The sequence below is a fragment of the Lethenteron reissneri genome, unplaced genomic scaffold (genome assembly GCF_015708825.2).
Source record: "Lethenteron reissneri isolate LAM-NWPU_2019-01 unplaced genomic scaffold, ASM1570882v1 scaffold_1864, whole genome shotgun sequence".
Lineage (NCBI taxonomy): Eukaryota > Metazoa > Chordata > Hyperoartia > Petromyzontiformes > Petromyzontidae > Lethenteron > Lethenteron reissneri.
Genome location: NW_026891624.1, coordinates 598,035 through 618,914, shown reverse-complemented (window position 1 = coordinate 618,914; position 20,880 = coordinate 598,035). Strand labels below are relative to the sequence as shown.

The 20,880-nt window shown below is 50.0% G+C and overlaps 1 pseudogene; it reads right to left on the bottom strand.

The window, feature by feature from the left end:
• Window positions 1-15,603: 15,603 nt before the first annotated feature.
• On the bottom strand, window positions 15,604-20,321 carry LOC133339435 (potassium voltage-gated channel subfamily F member 1-like; annotated as a pseudogene).
• Window positions 20,322-20,880: the final 559 nt, after the last annotated feature.

Sequence of the window (20,880 nt, the reverse complement as noted above, 5' to 3'; positions counted from 1 at the left end):
TTAAGTTTGTTGCCCTTCCCCCACACCTCCAATAAGCAAGGTTGGCTATGTACAACGTGAAAAAAGTTCAACATAGACACATACATGCAAAAGTACACACAGCAAAGCAGGCTTTACTGAAAAACTAGCATTGTGTGGTGCCACAGCAACGGAGCAACTCCGCCGGTGCTGCGATCCCCTCACACCCCTCCACATGAACGTACACACACCCCCACTAAACACAAACACGCACCCACGTAGGGTCTCGTGGGGGAGGTCACCTGGTACCATGGGTTTTTACCCGAGGGGCCCCTAGCGGGGATGTCCCATGGTCTCCTAGTGCCAGGAGATTGGCCAACCCCCCCCCAGGCCGAATTGTATTGCGGTCCCCGTGATGACGAAGCTCGCCGGGTAAACCGCAATGAAAACACTTACAGCACAGGGAGATAGGGCCTCGGGGGCAAACACCCAGCGAGCAACGCACGAGAGGCGGTGGGAGGGAAATCTGCGAGGTGAGAAGTAGAGTAAGGGTACACCCAGGGATTGAATAAGGATATGCTAGGCGCTTAATTTTGGAGCTTTCGTGACTGCAGGAAAAAACCAAAGAATAATGCTAGGCGCTGCTCGCTTCAGGCGCGCCATTAATAAAGCACAGAGGATCCGCGTGGTGTGATTTCTGTGTGTGTGGGGAAAGTGTCGGCATAGTGTGTAATTCGAGCGTGTGTGTGAGGCAGCGCGGGTAGTAATTCATTAACTGCGCCCGCTTCCGTGCAGCAGCCGCGCTATTGATAGGGCGAAGGTTGGGTGAGTTAAAACCCGTTCGCCGTCATTGTTTATACGTGCTCCCGTGCATGTTTGCACAGCACGCTTTACGCGGCGCGTTTACACAGTAGAAATAGCCTTAACGGCGAGACGTGCACCCAGGGTCCCGCCGCAGGACCCTTCCTCTTTTTCGTTTACATCAGTGGGGGTAGGGTAGGGGTGCATGTTCATACAGCCCTGTTCCAGTCGTCCCCTTCCCGCGAGCATTAGCATCTGTTTGCACAGCAGAATAAAGCCGACCCAACGGGAGGTGGGGAAGGACGCATGCATATTCATACGGCTATTTTTAGCGCGAGCCGTGGCGAGCGGAGGTGCAGCTCTTCGGGCACGCACGTGCACGCAGCCACCTGCGGACGAGTGGTGGTGTACGTGGGGAATGTGTGTGGGATAACTCCAGGCGGTGGGGAAGCCAGCCACTAGCCATGTCCCACAGAGAGGACGCTGGTGCGGGGAGGCCGATCACCTGATCGGCTGCAGCCAGGTGAAAAGGGGCGGAGGAGGAGGGGGGAGAAGAGGAGGGTGGCGTTAGCCCCCACAATTGTATATTTTCCATTATTTTTCCCAGATTGCGCTATCAGCATCACGTTATGAGGAAAATCATGAATTGGAATCTCTTGCAGAGCAATGCAACCCTTCGTGCTGGAGAAAACGGACTGTATAAAGATATATCAGTGAGCTCCTTCTGAGACACCATCAAGGGCCTTTGTTCTAGACATTCAGCGCAGCACTTTCCCTGCCCACTCTTGCCACGGCAAGTGATGTTTGTCGCATAACAGTCGACCAGATACTTAAAAATTCTCACTGCGAAGCTTTATTTCAATAAAGTGCTAAACAAAATTCAGTTTGATGGGTTTACTTGTTGTGTGCAGTCATTCTACATCGTCTTACTTGTCACGGAATATATTAAGCCTCTCTCCACCGGTGCTGATTTATTACTTCTGCTGAACAACTCTTCGTGAAAATCCTTCAGCATCTCGGCCATGAAGACCACAACCTTCACTTGCAGAGTAGGGCTTCCTCTGCACAGAGAACTCAGCCACCGCATCCAGGATGATAGCAGCAGCATTTCGAGGTGAAAGCCCATGCGCGCCTGTTGATTAAATTATGCATGGAAATCAATTGTACGAGTGAACCGTAATCATAATCAGAAAATGCCCCCTGCTTGATTAATTATAGCCAACACTATATCTTTGCTCCATTTACCATACTACACATGCATACAGGTCGTATCCTTCGATTTAGAAATGTTCTGTTTTACGAAATTTTGCGTTATCGCAATTGACAAGTTACAGACACTTTTCGATGAGAGAAATAAAATTACACTACGGCCACATGCCATGAGATCATCAAACGAGAAACACCGTCCGGGAGTCTGCATAGTCATTCATCAGCCACTGCAGCGTCACAGTGTCCCTGCTGGGTGGGAGTCAGCGTAGTCGGCCATCAGCCACTACATTCACGGTGTCGTCACGGTGTCCCTGCAGTGCAGCAGCAACGCCTTCACATTGCATTTACCAATTAATCTAACATGCAAGATATATTTTCGATTTAAAGCTTTCGTGACTGCAGGGATCCATCTTCTTGGTTCTTTCGGTAAAGTCACATAGAAGGGAAATAATAAAATACTGAGGGCACTGAGTAAAGCAGTGTATAATTCAATGTTGGGTTTGTCTATGGCAGTGTATAGTATTGGGTATATTCGTGTTATGTAAGAAAAAAGTTGATCTGGAGGCATATTATTATTTTTTTGCGACATAGAAGTGTAATGTATGACTTAATGTTAGTAGATCAGCTTATTGGAGAGTATATTGATTACATTGATGTATTTTATATTTTAGTTTTTTTATCGGTTCACTATATGGTAGTAATTATATAGTGTAGCGTATACCCAGTTACTTAAGGTTAATAGCTCCGCTTATTGGAGAGTATATAGAGCGCATTGATTATATTGATGTAGTTTATATTTAGATTTTTCACATAGGTGTATTATATGGTAGTAGGGCATTTTCTTTAGAAACTCCTCCTTTTTTGTTACACACAATGAACGAACTTGATACGTGGTAGTTTGGCTGCTGCAGCTCCTTACGATTAAAATTTCCCTCCCTTTATTACTGCTAATCCTATTCCTCCCGTTATCACTGCTAATCCTACATAATGCACTAGCATAATGACTTTGAGACCCCCCCACCACCTACACATTCCACAAGGAGTGACTAATCCCATATCTGCATTTTCCATCAATATGCTTAATTCCGGTGTTGATATGTAAACTCCTTTGTCAAGGCGCTCTCCTCCCCCCGACCCAGCTTAAATATACACTGCCAAGCTTGGCGGTGTTCATTGGGACGCTGTCTTTCCGACAGCTCTGTTTCTTCGCCTGAGGACGGCTGCTTGTGTTGTGGCCGAAACGTCGTGAGAATGTTTTATTTTATCATGTTTTATTTTTATTATTTCCCTTCTACGTGACTTTACCAAAAGAACCAAGAAGAAGATATCTTTTGTTGATTTCCCTGTTTAAAATAAATTTTATTGGTTTAAAATTCATATTTCTTATTTTGTATTGTGAAAAGTGATAGAGATGTATATATTAGGTTAGGAGTAGTCGGAATAACTGTCTGAAACACATCCCTAATGTTTGGTATTAAATTAATGGGAAAGCCGTTCCAGTTCATGAAATTTCATTTAATGCATCCCCTTCAAATATCGAGGGATACCTTAATTTAGTTTTAACTTCAATGGGAATTCAATTTGGGGAATGTGTAAATTGCTGAATGGAGAAGGCAGAGTTGAGTTCAAGATAAAGATGAGTTATATCATAACAAGTTTGCCAGATAGTTGAAGATATCTGAAGATAAAAACCCAATCAAATTAATTTGTTTAGTATTTTCTTTATTTCTATTTAGCGTTTCATTAATAGCTGATCTGTAAGCAGCGTCACAGGAATGCACAATATAATATCATGAACATGCATTTTGACAATATAGTATTTACCTGTTCCAATGGCAGGCAGAGGAATAGATTTCATTTGATCCGCTTCACATGTCTCAAATGAATTGTATAGTTTTGTAATATCTCTCTCAAGACTAATCAAGCGAACGATATATTTGCTATTCAACCTTCCAGGTGGAGTCACGATTATGCTGTTATTATAATTACTATCTGAAAATGAAAAACGAAGATAATATATCAACGAATTCTTACGTGAAATAAAATGTCAAGAAAGTGAGAAAATAATGTTGACACTTTCACTGTTACCTACATTCTTTCAAAAACACTGCACGCACTGTTGATCCAGCAGCATCTATAATTGCTTTGGAAACACCTAAAGAGGGAAGACACATGTGAAGTACCGGTGAGGACGCTTGACACCGAGGTTGAGGCACACGTGTATTTATTTTACAAGTCGTCACGACAGGACAGCACTAGAGGGGGTATCGGCCCCCTCACCCGTATAACTGGGGATACACCACTAGCTATCCCTGACCTACCCCGAGTCCTCCACTAACGGGCTAGGGGAGGCTGTCTGGCCCGACACTGGTGAGTCGGGCTACGGTACCCGGAATCCCAGAGTGCTGACTCTGGTTCACGGGACCACGTCGCTGGCTCGGTCCTGCGCGGCCCTGACAAGGGCGGCCGTCTCAGGGGAGTCCAGGGCTCTAGCTACCCGGGTCTTCAATCTTCCCTCCTTTGTTCTAATACTCTCCCGAGCTCTCTCTGTCATCCCTTTTTATACCCCCTCCAGGATCACAACCCCGGGCAGCCCTACCCCCAGGCTGCCCGATGCGGACGTCGTTGCAGGCACCCCCCCCCCCCCCCGCTTACTCCCGGAGCTCCGCCCACTGTGTTTGTTCGCCGTTTGATCTTATGTACAAACAGCCCCTCCATAACAGCCCTACACATGTCTAGATTAGCATGACCGTCAAGAAGCCATTATCATGAAGGCTGCCTGAAAGTATACACGTACAATGTTACATGATTGTAGATCAGTTTGTTAAAAGCATATTTAATTTTCTTACTCCACTTCTAATAGATATGTAGTGACATCCGACATAGCGGTCTTCAACATCAGTGGCGATTTCGCCACAACAATGACACACAGAAGCACGCCTTATTGCTACAACATCCACGGCTTTCAGCACAACCGTACTTAAAGTACATCAATAGAAGCGGCTGTTATTACACCACATGCTACTCACAGCTATATAACATGCACCCAGCCTACACACACATTCTGGAACCACTGCATAGGCTGCCACACAGCCTCAGTCCGACGCCGAATTGAAAAAGGTTGAGAGCCAAGATTTGTTATCTCCCCACTTGCTGCTCTCTCCTGGTCCTCCAAACACCCACTTTGCTGTTGCAGACGCAGTGCTGCTACCTCTGCACCCTGTCCCATCCTGCACCGAGCTTGGAGATAGACCTCTCTTGCTGGTCCCCTCTCGCTGGTGCTGCTGGTGCTGCTGGCGTGGTGGAGGGCTGTGGAGGTGTTGCTTTCCACCTCCTCCTTGCCCGACTGAGCGGCCTTTTATGTGGAGTCCCGAACTCGTCCAGACTTAACCCCGCATTAAGGACTTTGTTGTATATATTGTAATTATGAAATTTTGATAAAAAATAATAAAAAATTAATGAAATTTCAAAAAATGTGCAAAGCGCATAAATTATGATAATGTGTGTAATTATATGCATAAATTATGATAATCACGGAGATAATCGTAGTAATTTATGCGGATGCTTGCGATTATGTTAATGTGTGCAGTTATGATGATTAGGCTTAGCTTCGTTATCCAGAGTTGTATCAATCGGGATAAAACGATTATCTTTGATTAAACATTTACTGATTATCTTAGTGTGTTTATGTTATGTTAGGTCTCCAATTTCATATCTCATCGCAGGATACAGTTCTTATGAATAAGACAGTTTTGCATGGACTTGGAAAGAAACACTCGAGATACTTCTGTGTTAACAATTTTATTCTAAACAAACATGTGATACTCTTAACATGCAAAGGAAAAAAGCATACGTCAATACATTCCTTGGCGAGATTATGCAATTAACGAAACTGAAGGCTAACATTCTTCTAACAATCGTAATTTCTACTTTTCCACCAGACATCTAATTAGTTCCCCATGTATCGAGCATCACCGGCGACCGGCCAAGTTTGAAAACAAGCATGCGACGTTATTCATCTGACGGCAATAAAAGCACTTATTGTACCCCGAAGGTGGAGCATACGTCAATCGATTCGTTGGCAAGATTATATCTGTTAATGAAATGTTTGAGACAATGGTGGTTGAGGGCGTGTGTTTGTATGAGCGCGTATCTGGCTCTGTCTTAATTAATTCTTCGGCGAGACTCTATGACAAGAAACAGATTTGACAAGATATTCTCTCTCTCCTGGAGGTTGTGAGTGGGAGAGGTGATACGACCCTGGTTCGGAGATTCCTCTCACCCGTGCGGGTTGCAGCCGCGACTTCCTCCGCAGGGAGATGATGCGTTTCGGCTCGCTACGGCTCGCGGAGAGGCTTGCCCGCTGGGTCCGTGCTGCAGCTCTTGGCGGCGCTTGTCGCAGCACCCGTACTGTGTGACTGACGGCGCGGTGCCGCTCTCTCCACTGTTGGATGACGAGTCGGTTCTCGTTGGTGCTGGTTGATCTGTGTGTGCGTATTAGACACACGGCGCATGCGCTGGCGCTGTCCTCTTCCTCACGGCCGTTCGATCAGGCTTTCTCCACTGCTTTGTGCTCTCTGCTTTGCTCGCTTGGTCGTTTGGCGATCTCCGCCCTTCCTACAGGTTGATTGCTTGTTGTCAGAATCAGAATCAGAAACGGTTTTAATCGCCATGTAAGTTTGCACAAACAAGGAATTCACTATGGCGGGACGGTGCATACATTGAACAAGTAGGAATCTTAACTTATATAAAAGGTATACACTCTAACTATACTAACGTTACAAAGTATAAGTAATACCAAAGGGCTAAAATCTTTAAAATTATGAATAAGTAGACCTTATAAAATGCGAATGTAAAATGTTAATTAGCCGTATTAAGCAATCTTAAAATACAAAAATACAAATAAGATTTTTTGTTGTGGGGGTGGACACATCTGCGTCTGTGTGTGTCGTGTGCGTGTCCATCCGTATGTGTCGCGTGTGTGTTTATTGGAGATTTAAAGACAGCTGTCCGTAATAATTCTGGAAGGAGGGGTGGGGTTTTCTCGCGAACGGCGCCACACACGAGTCATCAACTAAACCAGACCGACGATTCGCGTTCGTACCGAGGTTACACAATCCTAATCCACGTTTTTGATTATGAATAATATTGGTCGCGAAAGCCTACATGTTAAGCCAGTCTTATAATCCCTTCCCTCGCTCTGGGCGTTTATCCTTTGTCTCTCATTGCTTCGTTTGGTTTGGAAGTTAAAATGACTAACTTTTGCTGCTTTGTAGTATTGTGATTTGACGGTAAGTGACTCAATGGATGCCGTAGCCGTGTTCACAGTATTTCATCGTGGTTTGATCTCCCTATGGGGAAATGTTATTTGCTCGCGTGCGCAAATCTTGTCCGTGCTGCGGGGAGACAAAGACGGCTGTGCTCCGTCATTGGAGCACCCTGCGCGTGTGTTTATTTATTTTTTTAAGAGGCATTTGATTTCCTTTTTCGAGCCGTTGCCCGCTCGCCACGAACTTTTATGAGGGCCATTTCCCGGCGCTGTGTGTGCTCTGGCCGTTTCTCTCGGGAAGATAAAGATGGCTGTGAGCTGCTCGCTTCCCCTGGAGTGTTGTATGTTGGTTAATTATGATCGACTTCTCCGCCCTTAACTTTCCTGGGAGATCCACTCTAATTTCGTACTTGTTATTGACTTAGCCTGTTTTATTATTATTTTTTGTCTTAGGAGCGACCCTGACTGCCATAATTATTCTTTGATGCTTCGGCCCGGCCGCATAGAGAATTATTAAAGGGAAATAATGTCAGTATGGAATTAATACATGAGGATTCAAACCCGTCTGTGCTTTCTTGTTGTCGATGCTATTTTCTTGTTAAGAGTATAATTATATATATTCTTCGTGGCGCCTGGTTTTTATTGTAGTGTAAAAAGGGGCTTTTGAAGAATGGGTGTTATCCTAACACCCGCTTGCAATTCCCCCCCCCCTCCCCTTTTCTTCGTGTGGAATTTATGACATTTGATGGCTGTCCCTTTCCTGCCTTCTGGCCTTTGAAGCGAGGTGTGCACGCATCTGTGGAAGTGGGGGAACGGGTTTTCCGCTCGACTTTGTTTGCTCCCAAGTTGCCCCGTGTCTATTAAAAAAAATATTATATATGTTGGCAGAATTATTCTTAATATTTGTAGGGGTGTTAGAGAGAGAGCCCGTTATGCATGGCAGCTTATGGCAAACAAACACAGTGGGCGGGGCTACGTGAGTGCACGGGGAGGTGCCCTCTCCGACGTCCGCGCCAGGCACCCTGGGGGGGCTGATTCGGACGTTATGATCCCCCGGGGCCCCACCCCTCAGCGAGGGGTTGGGTATAAAAGGGGATGTATCAAAGGGCTCGGGAGTTATGTTAAGCTAACCAGGGAAGACTGAAGACGTCTTAGATAGAGCCCTGGACTCCCCTGGTTCGCCGTCCGTGGTCCCGAGAACCAGAGCCGGTGCTCTTGTAAGAGCTGGTCTGGGACTCCGGGTACCGGGCCCGACTTACCAGTGTCGGGCCAGATAGCCTCCCCTAGCCCGTTAGTGGAGGACTAGGAGGCAGGCTAGGAGTAGCTAGGACGTGTATCCTCAGCTAGTCGGGTGAGGGGGCCGATACCCCCTCCAGTGTTGTATGCCACGAACGTGCTGTGTTAAATAAACCCGTGTGCCTCCAACTCCGGTGTCCAAGAGTCGTGAACGCTACTACATATTAATAAAAAAAAGGGTATAGATACAACAACTTGAATTAAAGAGTCGTGGTCACCTCGCACAAGCGTTTGCGCACCAGCGAGGTCTAATGCACGCGCCGCCGTTCATGAAGGCCCGATCAGAACGCCCCCCACTAACGCGTCGGAGTCAAGAAGTTTCCGAAGCCGGAGGGGAACTAGCATCTGAGACCCGGGCGGAATGCAAAACGTACACGACGCCAACGCCTGAACCATAGTGAACGCGGTGCGCAACCGAGTGGGTATGGGCAGCAAAGCCATGCGTCGGCCGGTGGGGAGTTCGATACACCCCTGGTTAATGAGAATTTTGATGGATATTTTCCCTAAGAAATCCATTCCAAAGAGGCATGAAATGGCGAGGGTCGACAAAACCAAAATGGGCCCATCCAATTAAACATCGCCAATGTGGATCTGGACATCGATTCTTCCAATGATGCCCAATGCACCCCCATTCGTGGCAAAGCATGGCACATCAACTAGCCGCAGGGGACGGCATCTATCAGGTAGAGTGTTAAAAATGAGATCCGATATGATGGTCGCTGACGCACCCGTGTCGACCAACTACCACCAGCGGGCCCCCCTCAATGGAACCCACAACGGCGGAGGAACCCGTGGCCGCGGCAATGACCCTATGGGCCAACTCGGATAACTGACCCAGTCCGAACGCCCGGTCGGGTAACGATACCCTCATATCCCCCCTGTCCGACGCATGACCACCCTGTGCAGTGCGAAGGTGTGTGCGCAGTGTGAGTGGGGGCCGAGAGCGTGAGGTGTCACGACTTGCCTGGGTATGCCGAGAAGCCAATGGTGAGCGAGGCGCTGGGGGCTGAGGTCCAGAGGTGCAGCGTCAGGGGGCCTGGCAGGGGCACTTCAATGCACTTGGCAGCGTGTAGAGATGAGAAGTCGTCATCGTCGGCCGCAGGCATGGCAACGCGAAGCTCCCAAGCCAAGATCAGGATTCTCTGCAGTACTAACGACTACATGGCCTCCTGATCCATGTGTAATAAAACAGGTCAACGACAAGCAACTGTGTCTCCATCTTTTTATTCTTCGTTATGGACAGCTCGCATTCCGCTCCCCTTCCGCTCCCCTCAGACACTCCGTGGCACATTGCTGCCTGACGTCCCGCCCCCGCGTGGCTCTCGCGCTTCCCCGCTCCCGTGCACCGCTGGCCGACGGCGCTCTGGGAGCCGTCTCCGCGTTGCCACGTGGCCGATGGCTCGCGGAGAATCCCGACGTGGTCCAGCTTCCAGCTCCCACCAACTCTCCCGAGCCCCTTCTGGCTCCTCCTTGTATCCCCTTTCCACGTCACCCAGACTCCGCCCCTCGCCACACCCCTTACGAACCTTCCAGATAATACCCCTCCCTTAACACCCCCCGGCTCCGCCCCCAGACCCTGCCCCCGATACTTCGTGGCGCCTGATTGGCTTAGGGCTGGGGCGGCGACACCCCACATACGCTCGCATTACACATGCGAGGATAAACGGCTCTCGCCAGGGCCAGCAGCGTGCTGCGGAACGACAGCACTGACTCCGAGTCCGCTCTCCTCCGGACATCGAAGCGGTGGCGGGCGTCGGATGGCGGCCCATAAATCAACTGCATCTGCCGGAGAGCATCCTGCGACGTCGTCTGGCATGGCTGGGAGGGCGCGGAGCGCCTCAGCCTCCGACCAGCCGGTCATCTCCATGTGGGAGGTGAACCGGCGCGGGAATGCCTCCCAGTCGCCGCCAGCCATGGAAAACGCTTTCAGTACCAGCAGTCAATGCTGGACGCGGGGTGCGCATCCGTCGGGCAGTGATGCGAGCATAGATGCAGCTGGTACAGTGTCACCAGCACTGAACAAGATGTTGCCCGGCAGTGGAGGTTGAGTATCTCACCCGATGGCCGATGGCTTGGCCGTTGGTCAATCAATCGGCGGCGTCCATAACCGAAGCCTTTCTGAAGGGATACGTGCTGGACAAGAGTGCACTAGAGCAGTTGCTCACTGACTAGGGTAAAAAAAAATCATCGAAGTTGTTAAAGAAAGTGTGTGATTCCCTCGGCACTAAAAAGAATCGGACTTCCCCGTACCACCCACAAACAGACGGGATGGTTGAGTGCCTACATGACATCCATGTTGTGTCAACAAGTTAATGCAGCATAAACCATTTGGGATTTGCACATCCCGAGCGTGCTGGCCGCCTACAGATTGGCCCCACATGCTTCGACGGGGTAGTCACCATTCTATTTGATGTATGGGCGGCAGCCTGAGGCTTCGGCTTTGGTGAAATTGGGCGTGTGCCTGCCGGGTAAGGCGTTGGCCATACCGGTTCCCATGCAGGTGACCCTTGAGCAATTGAGGGAGGCTTGTGAGGCCTCCTTAAGTAATTCAGCACGGCATCAGGGGGCCAACGAGTGCTTGCGGAGTATGCAACCTCCACGCGAACCATGGCGTGAAGGTGAGAAGGAATGGCTCGATTGCCCCATGGTGCCGGTGGGCATGTCACCCAAACTACATCGCCCGTGGCAAGGGCCAGTAGAGGCCGTTGATGTTCGTCGACCCCAGTGCGTGTGTATTCAATTCGGGCGACGCCGGTGGTATGTGCACCCGTCACAGCTAAAGAGGTTAGAGCCACCGATTTACGATGCGTCATCTCCCGTCCCGAAGCGGCCTGTGTCAGATGCGTCTGGCGAGCCTATCGCGCCACCCCAAGCAGACGCGCCTCAGAGGTCTTTTCTCCTTGCACCCACAGGTTCGCGACAACTGAGACAAGGAGAGCCGACCGACCAGTCATTGGAATCCGAGTTGGAGGAACAGCTGCAACCGGGTTGCTCGTTTTGGCGCAATCGGGTCCCACGAGGGGCTCACGGTTCATTGGAAAGAGACACAGCTCCTTATCGAGCGCTGAGCCGTCTCTTCCTCCGGCTGGGCAGGACCCAGTTTGTGGTGACGGACCAGCGGCGGGAACCCGCTCCCGGAGAACTATTTTTCGTTGAGACTGCATTGCACACACTTGTACATAGACGCATATTTATTGTTGTTGCTGTGTTATTGTTGTTATAACCTGTGTAACAGATTTGCGCGCTTTTTAGTTGTATATATGGTTAGCCAGGGGGGGGGTCATGTAGTGGAGTAACGCACGCAGGGGTTTGCAAGCGGTGTGCACCCATATGCGAGTTACGGACAGTGAGGTAGCATCAGGGCGAACAGGTGCTGCGAGAGAAAGCAACGGAAAAAAGATGGCCAATTAAGATGCATAGCAGTGATTGGCTGCCTGAAAATGCAGACGCGGAACAGGCGACAGGTTGATGGGAGATTGAGGCGTGGAAGCCACAGGCGTGAGGCAACTGGAGATCGCCAGCTTAATTAGAGAGGAATTAATGAGGAGGATACAAACGGGAGCGTGTGAGGGGAGAGTTGAGTTAGTCGGAGTAAAGACAAGAGGAAAGACAAGAGAAGTCCAAGGCCCCGCTCTCCACACCTCGCCCTCTCTAGCGGTGATGGCTGAACCCCCACTGGAGGCAAGAACGAGGTTGGGAGAGGTGAGGGTAGAAAAGCTAGCAGTAGAGAAGCAAGCAGAATCCTAAGTGTGTATGCGAAGACTAGTAGTCGAGAAGCCAGCAGAATCCTAAGTGTGAGTGTGCGACGACTAGAAGAGTATATAGCGAGAGGCTAGCAGTAGAGGAACTGGCAAAGGATATAGCGAGAGGCCAGCAGTGGAGAAGCTAACAGAGCGTATAGTAATAGGCTAGCAGTGGAGAGGCTAGGAGAGTGAGAGAGAGGCAGGCTAGCAGTAGAGAGGCTAGGAGAGTGAAAGAGCAGGCTAGCAGTAGAGAGGATATGGGAGTGAGAGAGCAGGCTCGCAGTTGAGAGGCTAGGGGAGTGAGAGAGCAGGCTAGCAGTGGAGAGGCTAGGAGAGTGAGAGAGAACAAGCTAGCAGTAGAGAGGCTAGGGGAGTGAGCAAGAGAGCAGGCTAGCAGTAGAGAGGCTAGGAGAGTGAGAGAGAACATGCTAGCAGTAGAGAGGCCAGGAGAGTGAGAGAGCAGGCTAGCAGTAGAGAGGCTAGGAGAGTGAGAGAGATCTGGTGGAGCCTGGAACACGGGGCCGGTAGCTCAGACCAGCAGACATGGCCGCAAAGACAGGGCTGCAGTCGCTAAGGTGGCTGCCTGGATCCTGGCCGAAACCAAGGGAGCCTTCTCAGCGGCAGCGGGGAGAACGCCCCCCATCGGCGTTGGGGATGACGAGGCCCCTCTCGGTCCTCCTCCACCGGAGCTCTCCGTCGTGCCACTGCATCGCCAATGCCGACAAGTGAAGGCGGATCACAACCTGTGCCGGCTGGAAAAGCTACCGGAGGTGGCCTTCGCAAATGTAAAGAGGAAGGTGCTCTACTCCTACATGGTCCAGTTTCACCAACAGGACACCCTGAGGAACCACAAGGACCATGCCTGGAGGAAAGCCCTGCATCTCTCCGGATAGGCCTCGCTGGAGGCAACTCTACTCCAGCCCGACGTACAACCGCATCGGTGACCTCAGCTGGAGCATTGCCCACGGCACCATCACCACCAACGCCTCCCTGCCGCGCTTCACCGACACACCCCTGGAGTGCCGGTTCTGCGGTAAAGTGGAGACGGTGGCACACCAATACATGGAGTGCAAGAGCCTGGACTTGTTCAAGGTCCTGAGAAACATCTTCCTAAAGTTCAGCCTCCACGTCTCCCCGACAGTCCTCATCTTTGGATACCAAAAGGGCGAAGGACCCCAACATCTTCAGGGGCTGGTCAACGTGCTCGTCGGCTATGCCAAGCTTGCCATTTACAGGGCGAGGAAGGTGGCCCTGGAGGGGAAACGTCTGGCCAGCAGCGTGGGCATCTTCCGCGCTCCGGTCGGAGCCAGGGTGTGGCTGGAGTTCCGCCATGCGCGGCTGACCCACGCCATGCCGGCCTTCAAGGAGTAGTGAGCGATAGTGGAGGCCGTGTGCTTGGTGGCAGAAGACGGGGAGATCTGCATGCAGTTTTGAGCTACCCGTCGGAGGCCATTGGACTGCGAGAAGGGCTGCGTGCAGAACGAGAGAGAGCGAGAGAGTGAGCGAGAGCGAGAGAGTGAGGGGGGGGCGGTACATAAAGCAAAGTAAAAAAAAATACTAAATGATGAACGAAGCAAAGTGCCGACTACACCGAGCATCTTCTTGTTTCCACTGATCGTAAAAAAAAGAAAGACGGGGAGAGGGCGACCATAGCGGCTCAGGAGAGAGAGAGAGTCCTGCACTCTTTCAGGCCGGATGCAGGTGGATTGCTTCACGATTCTGGCAAATCGCCCGATGATGCTGGATGTCGTTCACCAGCAAAACGTCGAACTGCTCAAGTTGTTAATGTTGTGCGCTGAAGTAGTAACTCGTTGCCATGTTTTCTGTTTACGTGACAAACCTTACTGGCTGTGTCGGGTGGTGGAGGATTACGACACATTTAAAGTTGCGCAATCTAACAAAAAAAAGAGAGGAGAGACGGGTGGGAGAGTGCTAGGGAGAGAACGAGAGAGAAGAGAGACTGGTGGGAGAGTGCGAGGGAGAGCACTGCACGACATCGAGAGGGAGGCGAGAGCCAGGCAGGGGGTGGGTGGGCTGGCAGTGGAGGAGAGAGTAGTCCGATTCACAGCTGCACAAACATTCGAACAACGTTATATCAGTTGTGCTGTTGGTGTTGTGTTTCTTAATTGTCTTCACGGATTAGCACAATTGTTCGTGTGTTCCATTTCCCAAGACCGGTGTGCAGATATGGGCCAATTGCTATTGGTCGCGCAGTTGGTTCGTACCTTAGTGAGCGAACCACTGCGCCACCACTCCCACCCCCCGCTCCATATATACATACACGCGCACACACACGAACACACACACACACAACTATCACCGCCGGTCAATTAATTCCACTCACACGATATCATAAACATCGCGTGACGAAAACCTCGGAAGATGACTAATCATACAGAGTATACAAATGCGATCAAAACAAATAGGTGTTTAACACTTGTGTGTGTGTGTGTGAGAGACTCTGCTGATTCTGACATTTGAGCTTGCCAACCGGGTCGTGCGCTCTAAATATCGTGCCATCCGGCCACACCAACACCATTAACACTGACAGCCATTGCCTATCCACTGCTGGATGAAGCCATGCTCCTCTCCCTCTGACGCGTTCTCTGATTGGCCGCTGTAGGCCGTACATAGGCAGAACAATGGTCCGATGATGAGCACGAGGAAGCCAACCCGGCACTGCAGATCCAACTTCCACCTGGGACTGCGTGCCCCTTTCCCTCCCTCCAATACCCAAAGCTCTGCGGTTCCACAATTGGACAGCTTGGCCACCTCAAAAGCCACCGGCTGTGTGCATCTCCCGCACCCACCGATTAGCACGGTTGGCTACGTACGGTGCGAAAGAAGTTCAATGTACAACGCCCTCCGAACCCCGAGTAACCGACGACATCATAATCAGCATCATAACCCTCGTCGTCGTTGTTGTAATTATACAGCTATCATACATACAAATACGCCCCCATCCTCTGGAAAAAAGTAACATTATTAATAATAAATACCAACAGAAAATGGATTCGACCCCCCAAGAGAATGATCTCCAAAGTGCCGAGTGGCACTTCAAATCACGACACTCGCATGAAACTTGGTGGATATCCTCAGCGGTCGTGATGATTTCTCGCTGCTGCTGCTTCTGTGGATCGTGTTATATTTCGCTTTGGCACGTCCAGTACCCTGGAACCTCTGATTCGGACACCAGACATGTATCCGTCTCGCCGTAGCGAACAAAAAATGTATCGGTGAAGTGTGACGGACGTGTCGGAAGATAAACGAGAGAGAGAGACTGAGAGACAGCCGATCAGACCTTGCCCATGATCCCGGCGTGACATTTCAACACACGTTGCGGTTCACGGATCGTTGGTGCTGAGACGGTTTGAGCAGCGAGGTCGACGAGTGAACTTTGCTCACCACTTTACCGCGGACAGAACTACCACCAGCACCACCACCACCACCGTACTCCCACCGCGTTCATATTATCTGGAAAGTTGAGCAAATCCCCCATAGCCATGCGGTCCATCTGATGCTTGACGGCCGTGTCCAGCACCCTCTGCTTGTTGTAGTAGCGCACAAAGTTGTTGATGATGGGGTGGATGGGCAGGGCTATGGCCAGGATCCTGCACAGGAAGCTGATGGCGGCGTTCAGCTTTCCGAGGTTGGTCTTGGGGTAGATGTCGCCGTAGCTCACCGTGGTCATGGTGATTATGGCCCACCAGAATGAGTGCGGAATGCTGGTGAACAGCGTCTCCGGGTGGTACTGCTCCACCGTGTAGCCCAGCGCCGAGAAGAGGAAGATGCCCACGGCCAGGTAGAAGAGCAGCATGTTGAGCTCGCAGAAAACTGCCCTTGAGCGCGTATGTAAGCATCTGGAGGCCGCTCGAGTGGCGCGCGAGCTTGAAGATGCACGCGATGCACATGATGCGCAGCACCTGGATGGCCTGCTGCATGTTGGAGAGGCCGTTGGCGTCCGTGAGCACCATGCCGATGTAGTAGGGCATCACGGCGAGCACGTCGATGACGTTCATGAAGGAGACGGCGAAGCGCAGCTTGTGCGGTGCGGCGAGCAGCAGCAGGTACTCGAGGGTGAACCACACGATGCACACCGTCTCGATGACGTTGAGCGTCGGCTGCTTCACGTGGCACCCGGCGGCGTCCACCGTCTGTATCTCGGGGATGGTGCTGAGGCAGAGCACGACGGAGGAGATGACGAGGGCGAACGACACGATGGCGAGCAGGCGCGCCAGCAGCGACGAGTAGGGCTTCTCCATGAGCATCCAGAGGCCCTTGCGGACGCGCGTGGCGGCACTTTCGCCAGTGTGGCCCTGGTCCTCGAGGATGAGCTGGACCCGGCGCGTGATCTCGTCGAGCTCCTCCTTCTCGACGCACGAGCTCTTGCAGCAGTCGTTGAGGAAGGCAGCGTCGATCTTCCAGAACTCGAGCTCGCCCTTGAAGCAAAGCGGGCACACGCCCTTGTTCATGTGGATCTCGCCGTCGTAGAAGAGGTCGATGATGGTGCGGAACACCTCGAGGTCGCGGTCGAACTCGCTGCCGTTTGTGCGCAGGTCGAAGTCGACGCAGAGCCGTCGCCGCTCATCGGCGTCCGTCGAGCGTGACAGCTGCGTCAGCCGCGTGTCGGCGAAGTGGTAAAGGAGGTCCCTATCGAGATTGAAGCGGACGCCGCCGATGTTGAGGCAGACGTCGCGGTAGGCGGAGCGGGGAAACGCCTCGCTGCACTCGGACGGCTCGGCCGAGGGGTTCCCGCCGCCGTCACTGCTCGCGTCGACGGCGCCGTTGATGTTCTTGACGCTGCTGCTGCTGCGCCGTGTTGTATGTGTTGTGTTATGAAATTTTGATAAAAATAATAAAAATTTATAATTTTCCGAAAAATGCGCAAATTGCATCAATTATGTTAATATGTGTATTAACATGCATACATTATGATAATGTGTGTAATTATATACATACATTATGATAATCGCGGAGATAATCGTAGTAATTTATGCGGATGCTTGTGATTATGTTACTGTGATCAGTTATGATAATTAAGTTTAGTTTCGTTTATCCAATGTTATATCAATCAGGATAACACGATTATCATCGATTAAACATTTACTGATTATCTTCGTGTGTTTGTTATTTTAGGTCTCCAGTTTCAGATCTCATCACAGGCTACAGCTCTTATGAATAAGACAGTTTTGCATGGAGTTGGAAAGAAGCACTCGAACAGTTGGTGTTAAGCAATTTTAATTCTAAACAAGCACATGACACTCTCTTATGCGAAAGCAGGTATACGTCAATAAATTCATGGGCAAGATTATGCAATTAACGAAAATGAATGACTAAAAATACTTCTTCATTAAATTTTGATTTAAAGCTTTCGTGACTGCAGGGATTCATCTTCTTGGTTCTTTCGGTAAAGTCACGTAGAAGGGAAGTAATAAAATAATAAAAATAAAACATAATAAAATTATTCTCACGACGTTTCGGCCACAACGCAAGCAGCCGTCCTCGCCTCGACGGACCTGGTTTTCACCTGAGGACGGCTGCTTGCGTTGTGGCCGAAACGTCGTGAGAATAATTTTATTATGTTTTATTTTTATTATTTTTATTATTTTATTACTTCCCTTCTACGTGACTTTACCGAAAGAACCAAGAAGATACTTCTTCATTGGCAAGATCATGCAGTTAACGAAATTGAATGACTAAAACATTTCTTATTCATGTAACTCGACGGCAGCAACTGCTTTGTACGATCCGTTGATATTGAACGCACCACCTCGAAATGGCAACCCTTTTTGAAACGCAAAGACAATTTTTTTTTTTAAAGTCTTATTCGTGTGCGTGCTGTGTGTGCGTTGTCCCCTCGTAATATTAATTGTGTCGTTAGCTTGTGTGGTGTAGGAGGATACAAACAGCGGCCAGAAGTTTTCTCTGGGTTGGGCGTGGCCGCCGCGAGCCCCCGCTGCTCCCTCTCTCTTGCGTGTCTCTGCTTGTGCGCTCTCTCTCTCTCCACTGCTGGATGACGAGTTGGCACGACGCTCGGTGACGCCCGGTGACGTCCGAGTCGTGCTGCTCTTGCGCTCTCTCTCCCTCTACTGCTAGATGACGAGTTGGCACGACGCTCGGTGATGCCCGGTGACGTCTGAGTCGTGCTGCTCTTGCGCTCTCTCTCTCTCCACTGCTGGATGACGAGTTGGCACGACGCTCGGTGACGCCCGGTGACGTCCGAGTCGTGCTGCTCTTGCGCTCTTTCTCTCTCCACTTCTGGATGACGAGTTGGCACGACGCTCGGTGACGCCCGGTGACGTCCGAGTCGTGCTGCTCTTGCGCTCTCTCTCTCTCTCCACTGCTGGATGACGAGTTGGCACGACGCTCGGTGACGCCCGGTGACGTCCGAGTCGTGCTGTTCTTGCGCTCTCTCTGCTTTGCACGCTTGGTCGACGCTTGGCGATCTCCGCCCTTTTACAGGTTGATTGCTTGTCGTCACTCGTCACTCTCTCTGCTCCGTGCTTCCCTTGTTCGTGCAGCTTCCAGCTTCACTCGCACTTAACTTCGTTCTGCGAGAAGCGACACCGGCTATCGGCATCGGTGTTTTGTTTCCTCACGACGCTCCGCCAGCCGGAGCACGGCTGAAACCCAGCCCCGACCCAGGTTGAACTCAGACTTCTGCGACTCGAACGACCCCTCCTCGTTCCATCTCTCCTCGAGGCACGATCTGCCCCCGCTCTCTTGCGAGCCCCGTCGCAACACCGCGTCGCAAGCCGAGTTGCGAGACTGAGCGCGACTCGAACAGACTGCCCTCAGACTGTCACCATAACGACCCCTCGTTGTCCCATCTCTCCTCGAGGCACGACGCGCCTCCGCTCTCTTGCGAGCCCCATCGCAACACCGCGTCGCAAGCCGAGTTGCGAGACTGAGCACGACTCAAACCAGACTGCTTGTTATGTGCGCCTGTGCCTAACTTAAAAACGTGACTCCCCTCTCTGTGCATTCCTTGCGAGCGGGCGACAAAACACAAACAGAGCGAGAAAAAGCAGACATCCCCGCGACCCCTCCTCGCGACCTTTCCTAACCTTCCAAGCATTCATGGGCCATCTGTTTGTGCTGCGGGGAGACAAAGACGGCCGTGTTTAACTTAAAACGTGAGCACCCTCTCCTCTCTCCGCGTCTCTTGCGAGAGAAAACAAACAATAAAAAAACAGATATCTTTGGAATGTCAGGCACCGATTCCCCCCTGTGACCTTTTTGCTCCCTCCTTGCTTGCCAGACCCCGCTGGAAGACAAAGGTGGCTGAGGAGATGTTTGCAATACATTTATGTGGTCCTGTGTGTTACATTTATTCTTGAATTATATTTTATGAGTTCCTTCGGTCTTAGTATCGTGGTTATCATTCGTCTATGTTTAATGAATATTCGTAATGATCCTCGTCACATTATTATTTTGGGGCTTCGCCAAGTTTAGTTCTCCAGAGATTGGTGTTTTATTCTGAGTTATATTTTAATGTCCTGAGGTTAAGTGTAACTATGTTTCCACTTAAGCTTTCTGGAATTCGTACTCTTTAGTTTTTAGGAAGGTCATGTAGATAGGAAACATATAATTCTAAATAATATGTATGCGGTGAATACGAGTAATATAAGATAATTACTAATAAAAAAAACTTATGGGGTGTTGGTTAATTATCTTTGTTAAGTTTCTACTTTTCGGTAAGGAAAACGTTAAGAAAACGCGAGTTGCAACCGTTATTTACTCTGCTCCTTATCTGTACATCTCCAGATGTCTTGGGAGGCTAGTCCATACATCTTTTTGTCCATCTGGATGTCTATGACCTCTCTGTGACCGAATTCTTATCATTTTAACCGCCCTCCATGTTTCATGGATTCCTGGTGTGCTTGTGAGGAGAAGTGAGTTGTTTTCATTGTTTAATTTAAAAAAAGGATATATAGATAATATAAAAAATATATATATAATAATTTTTTTTGAATTGTTCTTAATAAAAAAAAAGGGTATAGACACAACAGCCGGCGGCCGCTGCCTTTGCTGCACACGCTCATGGAGGGCACTGCCTGTGCAACGTCACAATGGCGACGACGATGACGACGATGACAGAGGAGGTGGAGGAAAAGTTACGAGGATGTGATTGGACAATCAGATGATGCTCGTGTTGTGGTGTTCGCCACGACAGCCAATCAGATGCTCGAAGTAGAGCTATTGATCACCATGGCAGCCTATCAGATGCTTGTAGTTGTGTTAATGTTTAGCGCTATAGCCATCCAGATGCTCGAAGTAGCACTGCAGATCATTGGTGCCACGTGGACGCTGGATCTGTGGTCTTGAAAATATAAATGACTACCGTGTAAACGTGGCAACTGTCTGCCAGTGTTGGCAAGCGGTTGTAACCTTTGATGAAACGTTTACCAAACGTTAAATGGTTGATGGGAATAAAAACCACTTTGCAATCCATAATATATTGTTTGCGAATACTGTAAAACTATATAATGAACGTTTGACTTTTAACTTTGAACACGCGCTAATAAATAATATAGCCACGTAAAAAAAGAGAGCAGGCTAGCAGTAGAAAGGCTAGGAGAGTGAGAAAGAGCAGGTTGGCAG